General features: G+C 44.6%; 1 protein-coding gene across 1 annotated transcript in view; it reads right to left on the bottom strand.

The window, feature by feature from the left end:
* Positions 1–2,173: 2,173 nt before the first annotated feature.
* CSNK1E (casein kinase 1 epsilon) overlaps positions 2,174–13,357 on the bottom strand; it is a 182,037-nt gene continuing 170,853 nt past the window's right edge. The window contains exon 11 of the mRNA XM_078683720.1: positions 2,174–4,281. The gene's annotated coding sequence lies outside the window, so the exon portion shown is untranslated. The remainder of the gene's footprint in view (positions 4,282–13,357) is intronic.

Below are 13,357 nucleotides of genomic sequence, written 5' to 3'. Positions count from 1 at the left end.
TAATTTTGTTTCCTGGTCCTCAAAATGCAGTTTGTTCCAAAGTAGATATGTGCTTGTTGGTAAAGTGGCCTTAGGTGTGAGAGTTGTGGTGTGTTGTGTTGTGTTGGAAAGCTACCAGATGGTGGTCTGACCAAAACTGTAGTAATCCTTTGGAAAGGGACTAGTTATAGACTGGCAAAACTGACATATAAGATGTGTCCAGTGATGAGGGTTCAGGGACATTCTGATGAAGGTTCAGTGTGTCAAGGTTAGTAATTATAGTTCTGGGACGGGTCATATTGAGTTTATCAAAGAATGTGTTTAGGTCACCAAGGATGCATAGGTAGTAGTGTCAGAAGATTTGAAACTGTATCTAGAAATATATCTGGGAATGTTCCATTGCTAGGTGATGATCTGTGAAGGAGGCAGTTACAGGATAAAGTTGGTGTAGGGTAGCATCTGGTGATGTGGTTTACATTACTTGTATGAAAACGTCCCAAGCTTTTGCGAGATTGTTTCCTTAATTGTTAATGCTAGTCCACCTCCTCTTTTGCCTATGCAATTATCTGTGAGAGTTTGAAAGCCTGTAGGAACAGCTTCATGCAATACTGGAGCTATGTCATCCGCCAACCATGATTCAGTTAAGAAGAGAAAGTACAGTTGCCTGTGAGAGTATTTAGAAGATGTGGTGCTGGTTTTTAGAATAATGTAAATGTTTTTCACTCACTTTAACACCTCGTGGTCTAGCCACAAAATCAGTGCAACATACACTTTACAAACACAATTTAAAAGCACAATTAGGTTAAGCAGTATCTTAACACACTCAGCTAAGGGGACTATTTTTTCCTATTTAGATTCTAAAGGAGGTTGGGGTGGTTTGCCTCCTAGTAGCCTTAGAAAAGTTTAAGGAAAAGAAGGCAAGACATTTTGAAATTCATGCATCGTAAAAAAAACAGCAGTTGTAAAGTACCCTGCACAAAGAGTGTACTCTTACCACCTTTGCTTTGCCTTGCTCACTGGGCTATTTAGGGCTCACAGAAAATCAGGCTACAAAAATGTTATTCTCTAGCTGGAGTGGAGTCCTCACCAACTTCCCCTCACTAGCGAATGTATGACCAGTTTTCAATGCAGTAAGAATGTGCTATAAATAATCCCTTGTTGGCATGAAGGCATGTTACAGAGTTTACTGCGATTTTTAAAATTACTGGCGATTTCCATCCTTTTATACAATGATTCTAACATGGACTCAAATCTGGAGAAAGAAAAGACCCCGTTTCACTACCAGACTCCCACTTCAAAGGCCACTATTGAACCACTGCACCTCCTTGTGCTTTAGGTCTTTTATCTACAAACCTAGTCCACACCCAGAAAAAACTGGGATTGAAACCTATGGAGATAGAACATTTAAGATAGTTGAAACATCATCAACAGGATGAGGAAATGTCACTGGTGTACAAAAAAATAAAAATCGCTAAAAAATGTCTGGAACTCCTAACTTCCCATATGAAAAAAAAAAAAAGAGTAAAACGTAAAAATATTTAGCAAGGTAAGGCTCATCTCACGAAGCTGAAAGGGTGTTAGGAAACTAAATGTTACTTACCAGTAGGAGTAGTTTTGCAGCTTGAACAGTGTTCTGGATTCACATGTTGTGCATTAATCCGCCATCTAGTGGTTGGGCCCAGAATAGTCTTTTTTCTTGCATGGGGCAACAACCACCATTTGGTGCTAAGTCCATCCCTTGTGTTACGTCAGACTGCCCCTCCCCCAAGTTCCTGTGTGTAGTAGCCACCTTCGAATTCTATTTTCCCCCTTTTTCTTTAGGGTATGTCTTAAATTCTGTTGTCTTTAGAGGTCAGTTTGGTTTCAGTGATCTTTTGTCCCACCTGTTAGCATTCCTCCTCTGAGGGGAGGTGGGTGGGTCGCATATGAATCCAGAAACCTATTCAAGCTGCAAAACTAGGTGTCGTTGACGTCACACAAGGGATGGACCTAGCATGAAATGGTGGTCGACGCTGCCCCAACCAAGAAAAAGAACAACCCCAAAGACTAATCCAGATCTAACCACTAGATGGGGGAATAATGCACAGTATTTGAATCCAGAAAAGGATTCATGCTGCAAAACCAAAGATATCTCCATTAGATCTCATATAGCTACAAACCGCTGTAAATATTAAAGCGCAAGAGCCAAGTTTGGTCCCGGTATGAATTTCTACTTTATTACCTGAAATTAACAAACACAGAAAAAAGCTTCAAAAATGTCACTATTTACACATAAGTACAAAAATTCCCCACCCTCCAAAGAAAACATTGTTTCAGCAGTTACTTTTTTTTGGTAGTTTTTATTATTTTCTACCTATCCTCCCCCCCCCTATAGTTTTATTTAAATTAGAATGTAATAAAAGACACCCTTACTTTAAAAAAACAAAACAAAGACCTGGAGTAAATAGAGGGAGTGATGTGTGTGGTCAGGGGTGCAAGACTGAAACAGGTTTGTATAAAAAGATCTTTTGAGAAAAGAGGGTTTCTTTGGCGCCTTTCTGTAGTCACAAACGGTCGCCGCCCTCAAGTTTGCATTCCTCAAACTGCTCCACTCCAGGACTTACTCCAATTTCACCATCCCCTAAATCTAAACGCAAATTGAGGAGGATGAATCATGTTTCTTTTTCTCTCTCCCAGCTTTTTTCTGTGTCGTGGTTTGTTGAGGATGCTTTCGGAGGGTGGTAGGCAAGGACGAGAAACATAGCACATACTTGAACAGTCCCATCAGCTACTGAGGTCATAGATTGCAAATTCACTTGTGTTTTAAAACACGGACAGCTTTTCAACATCACTAAGCCCAGAAAGCCAATGGCCAAGGTCTAGCTAGCTGTAGAGCGTGTTCACTGGCCTTGTCGTGACCTGGAAAGGACAAAGTATCTGGCTTTGGGCGGCAGAATGCTTCTCTACAATTCCTGGCACACTTGCAGGTGATTATAATAACTAACTACAGGACTGGAATGATTCGCCAAGGCATGATAATGTTTGTACTCAAACCTTTACCACAGCAAATGCTTGGTGGAATTTCCTGCCACATCCAAAATAAAAATAGAAAGAGCACCCGACATTCCCACATATGCAAGGGGATATGGTGAAATACAACCACATAGTGTGAAACGCAACTACTTACGATTGGGAAGTGGATAAAGGCTTGAGTAATTCACATCTATGGAGTCCATCTTCTTTTAACTCCGGACACCAAGCCAAGTGATGAAGACAAGGAAGTGCTTTGCGCTACACAAGCCAGACAACTGGCTTCAAATAACTACATGGAAAAAAGAAGAGTCTGCTATTCCACAGCTTGTTTCGTCACACTTTCTTAGTCCCTGTCCTCATGCATCAGCCTAATGCGTAACGTGACCAAACGGACACTCCGCCCAACTAACCCTTCTTAAACTATTTCACTCAAGAATTGACATTAAAAAAGGGAGTTCAGACGGGGGTTAAAAGAAAGTGCACTATTAATCCTAAATATTACCTCAAACTTTGCCACCCCACCCCAACAAACAAAATTTTACCATTCTGTTCCTCCTAAAATAGAAGCTAAAACAAAATGGCGAAATTTCAAATTTGCTTCCCTCCATAGCCTCTACACCACTTCTGGGATGACTGAAAGAAGGGATGGTGGAATGGAATTCTCTGTACAGTCTAACAGATACTGTTACAGTCCACATTTCATATTCCGTGGTTATCTCTTGAGCTTCCTCTTGACGATGCCCCGTTTGTTCAGATGCGGGGTATTGGCCACTACCTCACATTTCCCAGTCTCACTTCTCCCCTCAGTTTCCCCTTCAGGAGCGGGGGGTCATCTATTCACAGATAAAAACATGTTAAACAAAACACAAAGGAAATAAATTAAAAACAAAGGAAAAATAAAAAATAAAGCAGTCCATCGACCCTTGCGAGGGTAGAGCAGCATTGTTGTCCTTCAGCTAGTGCACAATCCTCGCTGGTTTTCGGCACTACTGTATGATATCATCTGGCAATTCTCTCCCTCCTCCTTGAGGCGTGCATTGAGGGTGCTCTCCATACCCCCATTGATCTAGTTCTATACAAATACGTAGAGAAAGTTTGGCCTTTGACCTTGTATCTTTTGTGGGTTTTTTTCTTTTTGACTTCCGGCTTTTGGACACGGTGGGAAAAAAAAATCTACACAATGGGGTTGGAGAGACACCGCGGGGAAGGGTGGGAACACCGACTTCTCCCCGTTGGCAAAAAAACTGGTTTCATTTTTTTCCATGAAAGAAAAAGAATTACAATGAGACACTGCAAAGAAAAAAAACAAGAATCAGAACTGGAGGGAAAATGACTTTGCACAAGTTAGACCAAACATCCTGTATTCTTACCAATAGGACACTTCAGTCATACAAATAGGAAGAACTGTGAGAGGTGACTGCTGGAGCACTTAATGTGAGCTTAGGAGTGATCCTTTGCTGCCCCAGCATGGCCATTTCCACTGCCAGGCTCCACCATTTCACCATCCCATCACTGAACATTATTTCCAGTAGCCCGCTGGGACTAGGAACTGAACTAGTTTATGGCCTGATTAAAATGGAGGGAAAGGTGACAGAGTGGTACAGCTGAGGGACTTTGCACATGGGAGGTGGTACAGCAAGCACCTAAATCTTATTTCCCAGTCACTTTGTGCGAAGAATACAAAGTATGAAATGCAGCAGATGGTGGAAAATACTGTGATTCAATCGAATACATTTTGTTTGCCTGGTTTGACCGTTTCTCAGCACTGGAGTGAACATCCTTAGCAGTATGTACAGAAAGAATGCGGAGCAGCTCAGATAATGTGTTGCCGACAACTGGGGCATCTCTTACATGTGATGAACACAACTTTTAGATGCCTTGAAAAGAGTTTCTTTTGGAAGCTAACCAACAAGTAAGAACAATGCACAAGCATAACACATTAGACTCGAGAAACTCTTTAGACCAAACTAGGGAAGTATATAGAGAACTCTTTAAAAGTCAAAATTATGAAAAAAGTAAAATTTGCCAAAGTGGACATTTCTTGATTCAATTGAAACTCAGTTACAAATAATTCCAAATGCTAGATGGGGCATTAAAAAACCCCAGGTGTTTCGTACCTTCAAAGAGGCTCCACAGTAGTAAGTCAGTAGCTCGTTCATGCTCCAAGCAAAGGAGACTGTCACCCAGCAAAAGGAAAATGCTACTTACCAGTATGCATCTGTTCTTGGCATGTAGAGCTGCAGAGTTGTACACTTTGCATTAGATCGCCACCTGGTGTTGGGCTCGGATGATTGCAGGTTGTCGTCTTCTTGGAAGAAGTCTTTGTTAGTCCCGAGATAGGAGACTCCTCCCTTGGACAATACTGCGCACATCCTTAGATTGTTTTTCGCCATGATGGGAAATGATGGAGTCAGTAGAAGTAAATAAAAAAGGGATGTCCATGCGTGTGCATCTAAGTAAGATGAAAACCGGAACGGATACAAGTCCCGGAAAGGTGGGAGGGCGTGTACAACTCTGCAGCTCTACATGCCAAGAACAGATGCATACTGGTAAATAGCATTTTCCGTTCGAGGCATATGAGCTGCAGATTGTACACTTAGCATCGATTGTGCAGCAGTGTCTCCCCTAGCGGTGGTAGCTTGTATCCGTTGCAGTAGTTTGAAATATAGTTTTAAGGACAGCTTGGCCTACTGCAGCTTGCTGCTTTGCTTGCACATCAACACAATAGTGTTTAGTGAAGGTGTGTGGTGTAGACCATGTTGCTGCTTTACATATGTCCTCTAGGGGTATGTTTCCTAAGAAATCCAGAGGCTCCTAGTTTGCGAGTGGAGTGCGCTCTAGGAGGAGCTGTTAATGTACGTTTAGCTTTTATATAGCATATTTGTATACACTTTACAATCCACCTCGCAATCCCGCCTTTAGAGATGCCTTTGTGCGGAGGAGAGAAAGCGACAAACAGTTGTTTTGTCTTTCGAAAGGGTTTAGTTCTATCTATATAGTACAAGAGAGCGCTTTTAACATCTAATGTGTGTAAAGCCCTCTCCGCTACAGAGTCTGGGTTTTGGAAAAACACCGGTAACTCTACGGACTGGTTTAGGTGAAAAGGAGTGATGACTTTTGGAAGAAATTTTGGATTAGATCTAAGAACCACTTTGTTAGGATGTATTTGAAAAAATGGTTCTTGTATAGTGAAAGCTTGTATCTCACTTACTCCTCTGAGAGAGGTAATGGCAACGAGGAAAGCAGTTTTCCATGTTAGGAATTGCAGTTCACATTTATGTAGAGGCTCGAAAGGGGGTCCCATGAGTCTTTTAAGGACAATATTTAGGTTCCACACAGGAGAAGGTGGTAACCTGGATGGGATTATTCTTTTTAACCCTTCCATGAACGCTTTAATTGCAGGAACTCTGAAGGGAGACAGATGTTGCCTGTTTTGTAAATAGGCTGCAATTGCTGCAAGGTGCAGGCGTATGGAAGAATATGCCAAATTAGACCTTTGTAGATGTAAAAGGTAACAAATTATATTTTGGATGGAAGCATCCAGGGAATCAATTTGATTATTTTTGCAATATATTGCGAATCTTTTCCATTTAGCGGCGTAACACACTCTGGTAGTGGGTTTCCTAGCCTCTTTAATAATATTCATACAGTCTGGTGGTAGGTTTAGATAACCAAACTCTAAGACTTCAGGAGCCAGATCGCCAAATTCAGTTGGTTCGGGTCTGGGTGTCTGATTTCTCCATGGTTCTGTGTTAACAGGGATGGAGTTAGTTGTAACTTTTGGTGTGGAACTAGAGAGAGTTCTAACAGTGTGATGGGCCACGGTTGTCGTGCCCATGTGGGAGCTACCAGGATCACAGTTTGAGAGACTGTTGTCTGAGCTTGCGCACCACTAATGGAATCAGTGGGAGAGGCGGAAAAGCGTACGCAAATCTGCCTGACCAATTCATCCATATCGCATTGCCTTCGGACAGTGGGTGTGGAAACCTGGCGGGGAAGGCTGGGCACTTTGCATTTTCGTGGGTGGCAAACAGATCTATGTGTGGATGACCCCACCTTTGGAAGAATGGCTGAAGAACTTGTGGATGTAGTTCCCATTCGTGAATCTGTTGTGACTGCCGACTTAACAGATCTGCTATCTGATTGTGAACCCCTGGAAGGTGTTCCGCTAACAGATGTATGTTTTGAGGAATGGCCCATCTCCAAATGTTCTGTGCGAGCTGGGACAGTTGCAGAGAGTGTGTCCCCCCTGTTTTTGTATATAGTACATGGCTGTCATATTGTCCATCCGGATTAGGACAGCTTTGTTTTGTACTTGAAGTTGAAGTCTTGAGTGCTAAGAATACTGCTAGCAGCTCTAGATGGTTGATCTGGAACAGTTTTTGTTGGTTGTTCCATTGACCCTGAGTTGTATGATGTAAGAGATGGGCTCCCCATCCTGTGAGGGATGAGTCTGTTGTGAGCACTACTTGTGGAACAGGCTCGAGGAACGGCCGCCCCTTTGTCAAGTTTTTGGTGTTCCACCACTGCAGAGAGCGATGTGTGCGGCTGTCCACCAACACCAGGTCTGTTAGTTGACCTTCAGCTTGGTTCCACTGTTGTGCTAAGCACTCTTGTAATGGGCGCATTTGCAATCTTGCGTGTGGTACTATGAAGATGCAAGACGCCATCATGCCGATTAGCCTCATGAACACCCTGGCTTGCAAAGACTGTTGGAGTTGTAATGCGGTGACTAAGGCTTGAATGCTCTGTATCCTGGCTGGACTGGGATATGCTAGGGCTGTAGACGTGTCTATTGTAGCTCCTAGATACTGATGGACATGCGAAGGCTGCAGGTGCGACTTGGTGTAGTTTATCGTAAACCTTAAGTCGTGCAACGTTTGAATTGTCTGATGTGTGTGTTGGACACACTGATTGAATGACTTGGCTTTTATGAGCCAATCGTCTAGATAAGGGAAGACATGTATTTGTTGTCTCCTGAGATGTGCTGCTACCACTGCTAGGCACTTTGTGAATACTCGCGGTGCTGTTGTCACTCCGAATGGAAGAACTTTGAACTGATAGTGTTGTCCTTCTAGTACAAACCTTAGATACTTTCTGTGAGCAGGATGTATGGGGATATGGAAGTAGGCTACCTTTAGATCTAGTGTTGTTAGGAAATCGCCTTGTTGCAGTTGCAGCAGTGGAAGCACTTGTTGTAGAGTGATCATATGAAAATGATCTGGTTGTATGTAATGGTTGAGGGGCCTGAGTTCGAGAATGGGCCTTAGAGCCCTGTCCTTCTTGGGAATTAGAAAGTACAGCGAGTAAACCCCTGTTCCTTGTTCTTGTAAAGGAACTATTTGAATAGCATATTTTGTAGAAGTGACAGAACTTCTTGTTGCAGCAGAGTCAAATGGTCTGTAGACATTGGACGCTGCCTGGGAGGTATGTGTGGAGGGGTTGCTGTAAGTTCTAGGCAGTAGCTATGTTGGATAATCTGTCTTACTCGCTTGTCTGTTGTAATGGAGTTCCAGACAGGCAGGAACTGTGTTAGTCTGCCCCCACAGGAGTGGAATGCTGTGGGGGGAGCGGAGGGAAGTCATTGTTTAGTGGCGGAAGAGGATCGATTGTTGTTGTTACTGCAACCTCTTCCCTTGGTATTATTGGCTCTGTATCCTCCTCTATAATATCCCTTGTTAGAGGATGTTTGTGACTTGAGAGATGTGGTAGAGTCTGCTCCAGTTTGTTTGGAGCCTCCTCTGTAGAAGAAGCGACGAAAGGAGCCTCTAGCTGGTGTGGACTGTAAAGTCCCCATAGACTTTGCAGTGTCCGTGTCTTTTTTCTAGTGTAGTGTCTACTTCTGGGCCAAATAATTGGTTCTGATTAAATGGCTGGTTTAAAATGGTGATTTGCACTTCTTGTTTAAACCCTGAAATGCGTAACCACGCATGTCTTCAAAGTATGACACTGGTAGTTACAGCTCTAGATGCTGTGTCTGCGACATATAGTGCGCATTTTATTGAGGCATTGGACATTAACTTGCCTTCTTGTATGAGGTCAGTAGCTTGATCTTTATACTGATCTGCTAGGTGCTCAAGTAGTTTCTCTAATTGATCATAATGAGCCCTATCGTAACGAGAGAGGAGGGCTTGTGTATTTGCTATGCGCCATATGTTTGAAGCCTGTGCAGCTATCCTTTTACCTGACGCATCAATTACTTTGGATTCCTTGTCGGGTGGGGGTGCTTCGCCAGAAGTTTGAGAATTAGCCCTCTTCCTAGCATTGGACACAACTAATGAGTCTAGTGGTAGGTGCCCTTTAATATAGACTGGATCTGTGGGTGCGGGTCTATATTTTTTATCAGTTTTGGGGTTCAATATTCTAGTGCGTACAGGGTCTTTAAATACCTCTGGAGCACGTTTGATTACCCCTTTAATCATAGGAAGAACTTGAGCAGACCGCTGAGACTGCTCAAAGGTATCTAAGAGAAAATCTTCCTCAATGTCATCTGAATGCATAGAGACTCCATGCTATACAGCAGCTCTGTTTAACAGATTACCAAAACCAATGGTATCTTCTGGAGGGGAAGGTTTTGATGGCTATGATTGTGGCTCAGGAATGTCAGGCACATTTTGGGGATTTGTAAAGTCCCACAGACACATTTTTTGGAAAGTTCCATACACCCTCCTCTACAGGGTATGAACCAGGGTCTTCTATATCGTTCCCTCCACCCAAATCATATTCATCATCATTCTGCTGAGGCGAATGTGATGATAATGGAGAATGGACAGGAGAGATTTGAGGTGATGTGTGAGGAGGAACAGGAGAAGAGGGAGGTATAGGAGAGGAAGGGTGCATAGGAGAGGTTGCACAGTCCTTTTTCTTGGCAGGAACCACAGGTGTGGGTGGTGTATCTGCTGGTCTCTTCTTGAGAGGCGTAGCGCCTCCATGACCTGTGTTTAGGTCTATGTATATCTTCTTTTGTCGAGGATCTGGTTGAAAAATTTCTCCCTCTTGTACAACCTTCTTGGGCGTCGATTTTTTCGGTGCCGGCGGAGGTTGTTTGGTTTCTTTAGCCTTGGTAGGTGTTATAACGTCCTGTGGAGTAGTTTTCGGTGCCGAAGGAGTCGTTTTCGGCTTCTTAGGCATGTTCGAGGATTTGGGCACCTCGAAATCAGGCTTCGTGGTTTTCGGCACCGAAGGTGTAGTAGTGGACGGCTTCTGAGCCGGTGTTTCTTTCGGTTTCGGTACCGGAACAGTCTTCGTTTTCGGTGTCAGTACTATTTTTGTCTTTGGAGCCGAAGGGTGTTTTGGCTTCGGTGCCGAGGCATCTTTATTTTTCGGTGCCGATGGAAGAGGCTTGCTCGGTGTTGAGGCACTGAAAGGCGTAGTTAATTTCTTCAGAGCTGAGCTCGAAGGCGGGGCTTTCGAAGTAGGTGTTCGGTCTCGATTGGGCCCCTTGGGCGGAGTGCTGACCTTTGCCTTCTGTTTGGGCAGTGTATGTGGTGCAGGGGCAGTAGTACTCACGCGCTGACCCGATGGAATGGAGTCATCTGAGTCGTCTGCCTCTGATACGATCTGGAGATCAGGTGAGTCTTCTTCGGGAACGAGCGGAACCTCGTCGAAGATATCTTCGGGTGCTGGAGCTGATCTCTTCATCTCGTGTCGACGGGCCCTCCGATCCCGGATAGTTTCTTCGATAGGAAGGATGCACAAGCTGTGCAGGTCAACTCGTCGTGTTCCGGCGATAGACAGAGGTTGCAGACCTCGTGGTGGTCGCTATGTGGAAACTTTGCTTGACATACCGAGCATCTTTTGAACGGAGTTCTTTCCATGTGGTGTAGGCCGCACGGCATCGATAGGCCTAACGGCCCGCTTTGATGACCGGAATGGAAACGATGGCGTCGAAAAGTATTGTAGTCGATGTCGAAGGTAGTTTGTAGAAGTTTGAGGAAGTTCTGCGCTTCGAAATTACAGAAAAGTCGTTTTCTAGCCGGAGCGGAGAAACTTTCATCCGAACCCAGTAGCGGAAAAAAACAATCTAAGGATGGAGCCGATGCCCATGTGCAGTTTTGTCCAAGGGAGGAGTCACCTATCTCGGGACTAACAAAGACTTCTTCCAAGAAGACAACAACCTGCAATCATCCTAGTCTAATGCTAAGTGTACAATCTGCAGCTCATATGCCTGGAACATATAGTACTGGGATGCAATTTTTCAGGTCCAAAGAACTGATGGGTTTAACAAGTTTATTAAGCAATGTGTTCAGTACTACACTGATGTCCCAAACAATACAAGGACTTCCTCCAAAGAATTATCAATTTAATGAAGTCCTTGAAATGATCATAAACATTGCTCTGCCAGGAAATACCTTTGGGATATTTCAGTATAGCCCATGCATTAAGATGTTTGTCACATGGTTCAACCTGTGCCTATGTCAGAGTTGAAAACGTTACTTACCTTCAGTAACGCTCTTTCTGGTAGAGACTATCTAGTCACCGATTCCTCACCTTTTGATTAATCCCCATGCTGGATCCGGAAATTTTTCAGCAGTACCTCAGCGCGCCAGAAGGTGGCAGCTTGCGGGTCCGCAATGACTTGGTTCTGCTCCAGAAATGACATGCGGAGCCCATATAGGCACACACTCCATGCACTGTCATTTGCTTTGGAGCCAGTCTAGGTCCATAGATGCAGAGCCAAAAGCAAATTGGCGTGACCAGTGTGCCAATACATAGAATGTGGATCTTATTATTGGATAGAGTCCAAACAAAGAACAGGGAGGAGGCGAGGATTAGTGAGGCATCTACAAGAAAAAGTGTTACCAAAAGGTAAGTAACTGGTTCTTCTGACAGAGACTTCTAGCCGCAGATTTCTCGCTTTTTCAATAGGGACCAAAGCAATACCTATTCGGTGGAGGGTCTGTGAATGGACTTAGAACAGAGTCCTGCAGGACAGAGCAGGCAAAATGCTCTTCTCGGCCAACCTGGCTATCCGGGCAACAGTACGACAGGCATAAACACTTTCGGCAAAGGAAGGCATAGCTGACACTATGACATCAACCTCTGGAGGAAGGCCGAAGCTGTGCAGCTGTCACCGCTCAATCTCAAAGCATCCACCCTGCCCTGTTTGTTGCAGTACCACATGGCGGAGGTATTGGCCATAAGCCTCTGTACCAGCCTGCCCTTGATGGACGGAAGACTTTCAATGCAGAGTGGAAGGCCCTCCGCTCCAGAAGGTTGATGTGTAGCTAGGACTCCTTGGAGACCAGAGGTATCTGATCTCCACCATTCCCAGATGGATGTGCCAACCCTGAAACAATGGATCATTCATTATTGCCAGCTCTGGGTGAGAAAGTGAGAGGGGTCTGCCGCTGATCCAACAGGCAGTCCAGAAAAAAACCCACTGCAGATCTTTTGCAGTCTCCTCCAAAATCTGAATGTGATTAGAGAGGTCCCTCTGGTGTTGGGCCCACTTCAACTCCTATTGTAGATCCTGCATATGCCAACTGGCGCAGTAGACAATCAGGATGCAGGAGGCCATCAGTCCCAGCAGCCTCAGAGTCAACCTCATGGAAATACAGGACAAGGCTGAAAGATCAGGATCATAGCCTGAATGTCCTGGACACACTTTTCCAGGGGAAACGCACAAAACGGAACCATGCCCAGTATGTCTCTGATGACGAGAAGTGTCGGAGGTGGAGTAAGGTGTAACTTCGGCACATTGATAGGGAGTCCCAAAGATGACAGGAGGTTTGCAGTAGTCTGGAGGTGGTTGATGACTGCCTAAAGGAAGCCCGCCCTCAAAAGCCAGTCATTTAGGTAGGGGAAGACTGGCATCTCTGACCACCGGATTTGTGCTAACACCACTGCTATCACTTTTGTGAATGCCAGAGGGACAACAGTGACACCAAAGGGGAGCACAGTGAACTGAAAATGTCCCTATCTCACCACAAATCGTAGGTAGTGCCCTTGGGCTGGGAAGACCGGTAAATGGGACTAGGCATCCTGCAGGTCCAATGCCACGATCCAGTCTCCAGGGTTGACAGCATACCAGGCCAGGGTGAGCATTTTGAATTTCTCCTTCTGGAGGATCTGTCCTTCTTGAACACAAGAAAGTAGTGGGGACTAACAATAATGCCTTACTTCTGGTGCAGACACCCTCTCGAGAGCCCCTTTGGCCGAAAGGGCTTGCACTTCCTAACACAAAATAAAGATTGCCCTCTGTAATTTGCTAGAGGGGAGGTGGAAAGTGCGGTGTAGATGGGTAAGGCATATCCCTTTCAAACAATCTTCTTGAGGACATACCTGTCCAAAATGATTGCCTGCTACCCAGATAAGAATCTGTGGACTCTGCCTCCCACCAGGTGGTTGAGCCCCTGAAAGGGCA

Source organism: Lissotriton helveticus, chromosome 1_1 (assembly GCF_964261635.1).
Source record: "Lissotriton helveticus chromosome 1_1, aLisHel1.1, whole genome shotgun sequence".
Taxonomy (NCBI): Eukaryota; Metazoa; Chordata; class Amphibia; order Caudata; family Salamandridae; genus Lissotriton; species Lissotriton helveticus.
The sequence above is the reverse complement of the archived record's forward strand: the minus strand, read 5'-3'. Positions and strand labels throughout refer to the sequence as shown.